This window comes from Podarcis raffonei, chromosome 4 (genome assembly GCF_027172205.1).
Source record: "Podarcis raffonei isolate rPodRaf1 chromosome 4, rPodRaf1.pri, whole genome shotgun sequence".
NCBI classification, from domain to species: domain Eukaryota; kingdom Metazoa; phylum Chordata; class Lepidosauria; order Squamata; family Lacertidae; genus Podarcis; species Podarcis raffonei.
The window spans coordinates 17,334,334-17,344,388 of record NC_070605.1 but is presented as its reverse complement, the minus strand read 5'-3'; the positions used below and the strand labels follow the sequence as shown (position 1 = coordinate 17,344,388).

The 10,055-nt window shown below is 46.2% G+C and overlaps 1 long non-coding RNA gene across 1 annotated transcript; it reads left to right on the top strand.

Annotated features, from left to right (window-relative positions):
• The first annotated feature begins 2,747 nt into the window (after positions 1–2,747).
• LOC128412536 (uncharacterized) lies at positions 2,748–9,446 on the top strand. Its single transcript, XR_008330101.1, has 3 exons — positions 2,748–3,154; positions 4,160–4,205; positions 8,849–9,446. It is a non-coding gene; the product is annotated as an uncharacterized LOC128412536 (long non-coding RNA).
• The last annotated feature ends 609 nt before the right edge of the window (positions 9,447–10,055 follow it).

Sequence of the window (10,055 nt, the reverse complement as noted above, 5' to 3'; positions counted from 1 at the left end):
CCTGTGGGTCCCCAGATGTTGTTGGACTACAACTCCCATCACCCCTAGCTAGCAAGGCCAGAGCCCAGGGATGATGGGAGTTGTAGTCCAACAACATCTGGGGACCCACAGGTTGAGAACTGCTGGACTAGATGATTCTCAGGGTCCCTTCTAACTATACAGCTCTATTATTCTAAGTACTAATCCAAGCACTCACATAGACCTGTGGTACCTGCTGCTCCTGAGCTGCTATGTTTGTATAAGAAATAAAATTTGACCAAATGGCAAAGAAGCAATTTTGAGCACTTTGACCCCGCCACATTTATCTTATGTGATTTTTTTTCTTCAAGAAGGGCAATTTGTCAAGTCTGGGAACACCAGTGATCCAGATTATTGACATCAAAAGTCTTCCAAAAGTTGATAGTTGTGGCCTGGGCCATCATCAGAAGATGTGAGATCAGGTCCTTGTTATTCAGGTCTCGATGCGAATCAACAAACAAATCCGAAAGGGCCCAACAATCCTATTAATGCAAACAGCACGGAAACATAATTCAGATATATATAAAGGCACCGAGCAGAAAAGACATTTAATCATTATGCTGCTGGCATTTTATGAGGCGTTATCAATTAACCGCTGAAATTTAACAAGCGCTTTAGGTCAGAATCATATCCTTTTGGAATAAAAAATATATCTTCACGCCGAGTTTTCCAAGAAAGGCTGCAGACATAATTGGTTACAGGACATGTAACAATCTAATTGCAAGTCTTGTCTCTGCTGCCACGGTAGAATCAGAAGGGGCTTATCATTTAGAAATCCTTTACAGAGCATCATTTTCTTCTCCTCCAGAGCTGTTAAAATTACGTTCTCTCTCTCTCTCTCTCTCTCTCTCTCTCTCTCTCTCTCTCTCTGTGTGTGTGTGTGTGTTTGGCTCCACTACACCAAGCGCTGCTCAGTTGTGTCATGAGACTTTTTGCCGTAAATATCAATCTCTCTAACTGCACCAAGCCAGCTTTTAAGACAAGACTTTTGTTTTTTTTAAAAAAAAGCTTTAAGAATTGATATCCTTACTAAGGCTTCAAGAAGTTTAACATGTGGTGATGGTATCAAGGGAAGCTTCCAAAAATATGATTCCTGTGAAATATTCTGGAAACTTCCTCCAAGGTCATCGCCGCAGGTTAGCTCAGTGGTGAAGAACCTCTGGGTTAATTAGGTCCACCAGACCTCCACATTTGGCCCACATTTAAGCGAAGCCACACCTCCCTGCTCGACACATGACATCAAGTGTGGGGCAGGTAAAAAAAAAAACCTGGCTCGGCTAATTGTTGGCTCTTCACAAGCCCCCTTCAAAGCACTGTGCAAAATAGCACCTTGAGAGAGGCTTCTGAAGACATCTTTCCAAAGGCTTGTCAAGACTACCCATTTCCCTCATCCTGCATATATCGCCCTATCAAATATTCAATCATTATTTGAAGTTCCGTGGTTCTTCTTTGATATGTTCTAAAAATCTAGTGGGGTCCCTGAAGGTGCAGGCTGTTGTGGAAGGCTGGCATGGGGACAGACGGGTACAGGGCTCGTCAGAAGCTTTCACCGATGTGTTGTTTTTCTGTTGAAAATTGCCCTCCGCCTCGCTTGCTGTGGAAATGTTGTGGGCACTTGTATATTTTCCATAAGGTAAAGGTACCCCTGACCATTAAGTCCAGTCACGGATGACTCTGGGGTTGCGGCACTCATCTCGCTTTACTGGCCGAGGGAGCCGATGTTTGTCCACAGACAGCTTCTGGGTCATGTAGCCAGCATGACTAAGCTGTTTCTGGTGAACCAGAGCAGCACATGGAAACGCCGTTTACCTTCCCGCCGGGCGGTACCTATTTATCTACTTGCACTTTGACGTGCTTTCGAACTGCTAGGTTGGCAGGAGCAGGGACCGAGCAACGGGAGCTCACCCCGTTGAAGGGATTTGAACCACCAACCTTCTGATCGGCAAGCCCTAGGCTCAGTGGTTTAGACCACAGCGCCACCCGTGTCCCATATTTTCCCTGGTAGAGGAAGAAACAGGGATGAGGAAAGTTATCCCTGTATATATACACCAGCTGCCTAATACTGTAGTTTATTGGGTGAAGTATTCTATTATTATTATTATTATTATTATTATTATTATTATTATTATTCCCTTCATCACAAGATCTCAGGGCAGTTAAAATAGAAACAATAAGCCTCCTCACACAAAAAACATTTAAAAGGCTGTAGAATGTTAATCAGCCAAACCGCCAGGTTGAAGAGGAATGTTTTCACCTGGCGCCTAAAGATGTATAATCAAGGCATCAGGCAAACTTCCCTGGGCATTACACAAAATTAAGTTGGCATGGGTCCTTGCTTATAGATGTTGTGAACTGCAGGTCTCAGTGAGAGTCCATTCAAGTGGTTTGATGCAAGGATACCAAAAAGATGTATATAAAAAAACCCGCCAGAATGGCCAGTTCCAGTGATTTATTAAAGAAAGGCGTACATTTACAATGCAGCAAGCAGAGCCTCACTGCCTTTACAGACGCAGGATGGGTACCGCGGCAGTGAGAGGTCATTGTGACTTGACCACTCCCAAGCAAAAGCGTATACATCCTTTATGCACAACACAGCATGCGTCAGCTTACCCACAGCCTCCCAGCACACCTAGGAGGGAAACCAACCAAAGCTTCTTCCCTCTCTGGGCCTAGAGCTCAGCATCTCAAGGCCCAGAGGTAAGCATAGCATCAAAACAAGCCAATTAGCATATATCAAAGTAAGTGAAAATATAATATATGAGCTCATTCTTGCCACAATTGCCAATTAGTTTTTGAGGTCATATTGACTACCAAGATGGCGTTGGCAGGCCTTCCGGAACATTCCGCCTTTGGTTCAACACAATAGAACTTCCTCACCGGGGTGTATGTGTGTGTGTGTCTCCCTAACAGTGACTGTGATGTCACAAAGTGAGAGCATTTCTATCTAGACAGACTTTTAACTTGCAATAACAATTGTACGTGGGTTTTATCTGCTTGGCCTAAACCAGGGATTGCCAGTCTGTGACCTTCCAGACACGATGAAGTTTGCCCTTTTATCTGTTTATTTTATTTATTAAATTTATATAATGCCTTTCGACTAAAGATCACGAGGCAGTTTGTAGCATAAAAATACAAAGTGAGAATACATACCAAACCAACCAACCAACCAACCAACCAATAACCTTGCCTTTCACAAGCACATTGAAAAGGCCATAGATTGTTTAATCAGCCATAGGCTTGGTTATAGAGGAACGTTTTCTCCTGGTGCCTAAAGATATGTAATGAAGGTACCAGGCGCGCCTCCCTAGGGAAAGCTTTCCACAAGCGGGGAGCCACTGCAGAAAAGGCCCTTCTTCATGTTGCCATGCTCCAGACCTCTCGTGGAGGAGGCGCATGAAGAAGGGCCTCAGATGATTATTGCAGGGTCTAGGTAGGTTTATATGGGGAGAGGCAGTAAGCTAGTTTCTACACACTCTCACACACTTCCATCTAGACAAGCTAGAGATGTTCTTAGAGCTCAAGGGCACATCTCAGCCAGAAAACACACACTCAGTGGGGGTGTGAAGCAAGGATTGTGAGTGGCCTTCGGAGAGGTGGTGTGGCTGGAGAAGGGATCTGGCATGAGTTTCTGCCACAAAAAAACACAAACAAGTAAGAAAGTGGGAAAACTCTGTATCTGAACCTGTGGTATGTATAGCGAGGCTGGGGCATATTTGTTTATGTTTGGATAAGTGAATTCTTGCATAGTGAACAGGCGGATAGTGGGAGCTGTGTGTACAGTGGTACCTCAGGTTATATATGCTTCAGGTTACAGACGCTTCAATTTACAGACTCTGCTAACCCAGAAATAGTGCTTCAGGTTAAGAACTTTGCTTCAGGATGAGAACAGAAATCGTGCTCCGGCGACGCGGCGGCAGCAGGAGGCCCCATTAGCTAAAGTGGTGCTTCAGGTTAAGAACAGTTTCAGGTTAAGTACAGACCTCCGGAACGAATTAAGTACTTAACCTGAGGTACCACTGTATATGGAATTTAGTAGCTGTAAAGTGCAGTTGCAGTTAATGTCACTAATTGATGCTAACGATAAGTCATATAAGATGTACCAAATCAATCCCAAGGTTTCTGTCTGCTCCTTCCTGCACAGCACCCGCAACAGAACATCACACGTTCCTCTGTGACAAGTCACCAAGGTAGGACCTGATTATTTTATACTTTGCAAGAACTGTGCATGTTGATAGCACTATGGAAACCAGGGATGGCTAACAGTTTTTGGCTCAGGGGCCATGTCCACCATTGGCCAACCCTCCAGGGGTCACAGGTCAGGAATGGGCGTGGCCAATTTCACTGTAATACACACACATGGGATGTACATGCACAATTGTAGAGGCACACACAGGCCCTCTCCTCAGCTGAGCTATGCAGATCTGGCACTCAGAGCTGAGAGGAACCAAATCCATACGTGAGCAAACGATAGAAGTTTATGGTACTGGCTGTATTAGTTGGAGACAAAGAGCCGCAGTGGATCTTGCCTGCAGTTCTGACAACAACTCAGAGCTGTCTATACTTAGCTCATCTCAGACACACACCACATTATTCAGCTAGCTTCGGAAAAATAATTCTGTTAAATTATGTAGCTAATAAACAAGAGAAGCCCATTTGCAGAATGATAAACAGAATTCTCTCTTCCTTAAAAAGTGAATAATTCCCCCCCTAGAAAATAATCATTGCACACCAGAAACTCTAAATTTGATTAATAGTGTCTATTATATATTGATGGGGGGAATAATTACATATTAGTCCTGCATTCTGATTACCTGCGGAAGGTTCCACTTGTAATATAATTAAGAGCAGCTCCTCTGGAGTTGTGGGCGGCTGGCTGTGTGTATACACATTCCCCCTGCTGATGGAAAGTCGAGGCATTAATGAAGAAGGCCACGTTTTAATTCCTGCGCTTCTAATGCAAGGGAATTATTGTGATTGCCGTACTTATTTCTTTTATTAATGTAGCAGTGCCTTGAGTTCCTGGATGGACAGGAAATAGCTTTGGCTTGCAGATCTTGATTGGACATGCAGAGTGGCTTCTCCAGAAGCCATTTGCAAGACATAGAAGAATCACTGAGTTACTCCATAAGGAAAACATCCAAAGTCCACAAGTGGACAATGCCTTTATTGGGACTAGGTTTGGGGGAGAAATTGAGTTTGGATAGCACTTTAAGGCAAATAGACCAGATTTCTACTTCCTGAATTAACAGATGAACCAAAACCCAGCTAGCCTTAAAAATCCACAGTTCTCTGAATTTTGGGATTAAGGGAGCAATCCTGTGTACAGGAAGCTGGCGTAAAGTGTTGTTGTTTAGTCGTTTAGTTGTGTCCGACTCTTCGTGACCCCATGGACCAGAGCACGCCAGGCACTCCTGTCTTCCACTGCCTCCTGCAGTTTGGTCAAACTCATGCTGGTAGCTTCAGGAACACTGTCCAACCATCTCGTCCTCTGTCATCCCCTTCTCCTTGTGCCCTCCATCTTTCCCAACATCAGGGTCTTTTCCAGGGAGTCTTCTCTTCTCATGAGGTGGCCAAAGTATTGGAGCCTCAGCTTCACGATCTGTCCTTCCAGTGAGCGTAAAGTAAGTCGGTGTAAATTAAGCCAATGTAAAGTTACATCAGATCTGATCCCCGTTCAGCAGCGGGACTGCTTCTGCTTTGCCTAAACCTGGCAGAAGGAAAACAAGCCTTTAAAAGAGTCTCTATGCTAGGTTGCCAGGTCATATGACTTAGGTGCCCGTGGGGCTTGCCCGCCTAAAATGGTAGCAGCTTTGAGTTAAGGGGAAGCCTTTCAATGAAGGTTTATACAGGCTGTGTATCCACTTTTTATTCACTCTTTAAAACACACATTTTTAGCCTTTGTGGTTCCATAGCCAGCTTGGAAATGCATTAGCGAAGTGTATAAGAATTGCCTTACTAGGTCAGACCAAGGTCAACATAGTCTAAGCATTCTGTTTCCAATTTAAAATATCATCTAAGGGTCAAACTGAATGAGGCAAAAGAACGTAAGCAGCGGCTTGCTGGATCAAATCCATGGGCCATCTAAATAACAGACTATAGACAAAATACAAACAGGCAAATCTTGGGTCCGGATGGCATTCTACCTGAGAGATCTCAAAGAACTCAGATGTGACATTGCTGATCTTGTAACAAAAATATGTAACTTGTCCCTCAGATCAGCCTCTATACCTGAGGACTAATGTATCACCCATTTTTAAAAGGGGATCTGGGGGATCCTGGATAGTACAGGCAGCTTAACGTCTGTCCTGGGAAAATTGGTGCGAAGTATTGTTCAATGACAAACCTAGACAGCATCTTAAAAAGCAGAGACATCACCTTGCCAACAAAGGTCCGTATAGTTAAAGCTATGGTTTTCCCAGGAGTGATGTATGGAAGTGAGAGCTGGACCATAAAGAAAGCTGATCACCGAAGAATTGATGCGTTTGAATTATGGTACTGGAGGAGACTCTTGAGAGTCCCATGGACTGCAAGAAGATCAAACCTATCCATTCTGAAGGAATCAGCCCTGAGTGCTCACTGGAAGGACAGATCCTGAAGCTGAGGCTCCAGTACTTTGGCCACCTCATGAGAAGAGAAGACTCCCTGGAAAAGACCCTGATATTGGGAAACATGGAGGGCACAAGGAGAAGGGGACGACAGAGGACGAGATGGTTGGACAGTGTTCTCAAAGCTACCAGCGTGAGTTTGACCAAACTGTGGGAGGCAGTGGAAGACAGGAGTGCCTGGCATGCTCTGGTCCATGGGGTCATGAAGAGTTGGACACGACTAAATGACTAAACACCACCACCACCACCAACAACAACAACAACAACATTGTTCAAGATGAAATAGCCATGCATATAGAAGAACAAGCCCTTACTGAAGCCGAGTCAGCATGGCTTCTGAAAGGGCAAGTCTTGTCTCACAAACCTATTAGCGTTCTTTGAGAGTGACACCAAGTGTATAGATAGAGGTTGACAGAGAGCCCGTGAACTTTCTAAAAGCTTTCAACAAACTACCTCACCAAAGACTCCTGAGTAAGCTTAGCAGTCAAGGAATAAGTGGAGAGGTCCTTTTGTGGATCAGGAACTGGGTAAGTTGCAGAAAGCAAAAAGTAGGAATAAATGGGCAGTTCTCTGAATGGAGAGATATCATAGAGTTGGAAGGGACCCTGAGGATCATAGAGTCCAACCCTCTGCAATGCAAGAATATGCTGCTGTGCCCCACGACGGCGTGAGCTCCTGTTGCTTGGTCCCTGCTCCTGCCCACCTAGTGGTTCGAAAGCACATCAAAGTGCAAGTAGATAAATAGGTACCACTCCGGTGAGAAGGTAAACAGTGTTTCCGTGTGCTGCTCTGGTTTGCCAGAAGCGGCTTAGTCATGCTGGCCACATGACCCAGAAGCTGTCTGCGGACAAACGCTGGCTCCTTGGCCAGTAAAGTGAGATGAGCGCCGCAACCCCAGAGTTGTTTGCAACTGGACCTAACGGTCAGGGGTACCTTTACCTTTAAACTGGTTAGGAGTGAACAGTGAAGTGGCCAAGTGATAGTAAATGGTTCAGGGTTGTTAAAACAAACATACCGTATTTTTTGCCCTATAGGACGCACTTTTCCCCCTCCAAAAATGAAGGGGAAATCTGGGTGCGTCCTATGGGGCGAATGCAGGCTTTCGCTGAAGCTGGGAGAGTGAGAGGGGTCGGTGCGCACCGACCCCTCTCATTCTCCAGGCTTCAGGAAGACATCAGCAGCCTAGGCAGCCCTGCGGGAGGTCCCGCAGGGATGTCTAGGCTGTGGATAGCAGCCTGCTTCCCGGAGCGCCGGGCACTCTGCTTTCAGGGCGCCCGACGCTCCGGGAACACATCCGCAGCATGGGGAGCCCTGCGGGAGTTCCCCGCAGGACTCCCCATGCTGCGGATAGCAGCCTGCCGCCCGGCGGGCGGGGCGCCCTGAAGCAGAGCACCCCGCACACCGGACAGACATCCGCAGCGTGGGGAGCCCTGCAGGAGTTCCCCGCAGGGCTCCCCTCGCTGCAGATAGCAGCCTGCCGCCCGGCGGGCGGGCCGCCCTGAAGCAGAGCGCCCCGCGCGCCGGGCATACATCTGCAGTGTGGGGAGCCCTGCAGGAGTTCCCTGCAAGGCTCCCCACGCTGCGGATAGCAGCCTGCCGCCCAGCGGGCGGGGCGCCCTGAAGCAGAGCGCCCCGCGCGCCGGACAGACATCCGCAGCGTGGGGAGTCCTGCAGGAGTTCCCCGCAGGGCTCCCCACGCTGCAGATATCAGCCTGCCGCCCGGCGGGCGGGGCGCCCTAAAGCCGAGTGCCCCTCGCGCTGGGCAGACATCAGCCAGCCCCACTAGCACGGGGGACAGCAGGGAGGCGCAGCGCCGCCATCCCGCTGTTCCTTGACCTGGTTCGGTTTCCCCGACCTGCTTTTGAGAGGGAAATAAAGGGAAAAAAATTTCCCTTTATTTCCCCCCAAAAAAACTAGGTGCGTCATATGGGACGGAGCGTCCTATGGGACGAAAAATACGGTAGATTGTGAAGCACTCCCAAAGGACCTCTGCAAAGCGAGTTGATAGATGGTTAAATGACAAATGCGATTCAGCATCAACAAGTGCACCATGATGCATGCCAGGACCAAAAGACCTTAATTTCACATATATGCTCATGGAGTCTGACTCGGTGGTGACGGACCAGGAACGAGATCTTGGTGGTCTGCATCACAGCAGTTAAAACGGTAGCTGCTGGTTGCCAAGTCAGGCAGAGTTGTCTAATTAATTTTGCCTCAATTTCCAGAAAGGAAATGATATTGCAGAAGGAGACAGCTACAGGGCAGGATTCAATAATGAGGGTCAAGATGCAACGAGCCCCTTGAGCAGTAAAAGCCCTTCTACAGGCATACAAGGACCAGAGTAAAACACATCAGCAGCAGCTCAAAATACCCAGGTTAAAAAGCCGGTTTTTAAGAGGAACACGTCTGCTACTGCACCACACTCTGGCGCTGTCAAGTGCATGAGTGTGTGGGATTTGAGGAGCTGCCATCTCTGAAGGACAGTGGCAAGTGACAAACTTCATCCAGGGGAAAGGAGATCAAGACAGGACATGTTATAAATAAAGTGGTACCTTGGTTTCAACACTTTCATTCTCAGACTCCAAAAACTTGGAAGTGTGTGTTCCATTTTTTACTCATGGTCGGCGATAAACTTCATTTCATTTCTCTTTGCTTGCAATTATTGTATGCATTTTGTTTCTTATAATATTGATCGTGACGATAAGGGTTTGTAACCAATGTGAGTCCTGCTCGGAGTAGACCCATTGAAATGACTAGACATAACTAACTTGTGTACATTAATTTTAGTCTACTCTTGAGCAGAACTTGCATGCATTTAACTCATTGTTAGTTATACAAATCTACGTTTGCTTATTAATTTATCTTTTTTTTAAAAAAAGCAGATGGTTATTAAGATTCTTGGAGTGAATAAGAACATGGAAGAGCAGAGAGAGAGTGAAGACAGGAAGCAAACCGGTGCAAGAATCTCTGTATTTTCCTTTAGCAAAGCTGCATGCCAAAGGTTATGACAGCTCCTTGGTGTAGAGATTTTATGGGAAGTCTATTGGTGGATACCTGTTTCTCTCATTTCAAAGACCAGAGTGGATGAAGAATAATTTTGAGGGACTGTATGGGAGGGAAGGCTTTAATCCATTACTAATTAAGGCAAAAGAGAAAATAAGGGTAGCTACCATGAAAGAGGGCCAGCTGCGATGTACCACATAGTATGCAAGGAATCCAACTAGACTTTTGACTTCTTTTTATTTGAGATCTGGCCAAGCACTGAGTGAACAGATTGGAATGCCAAATGATGGGAATATGAGTTCTAATTGTTTGTGCAAATGTCACTTTTCAAGATTCCTTTTTTTAAAGAAGATGCGCAGGTAATTGGCAAGCCCATGTGCAGTGCTATGTTTCGTTGACAGGTAAGATGTGATTGCTTTCAGCCGCATT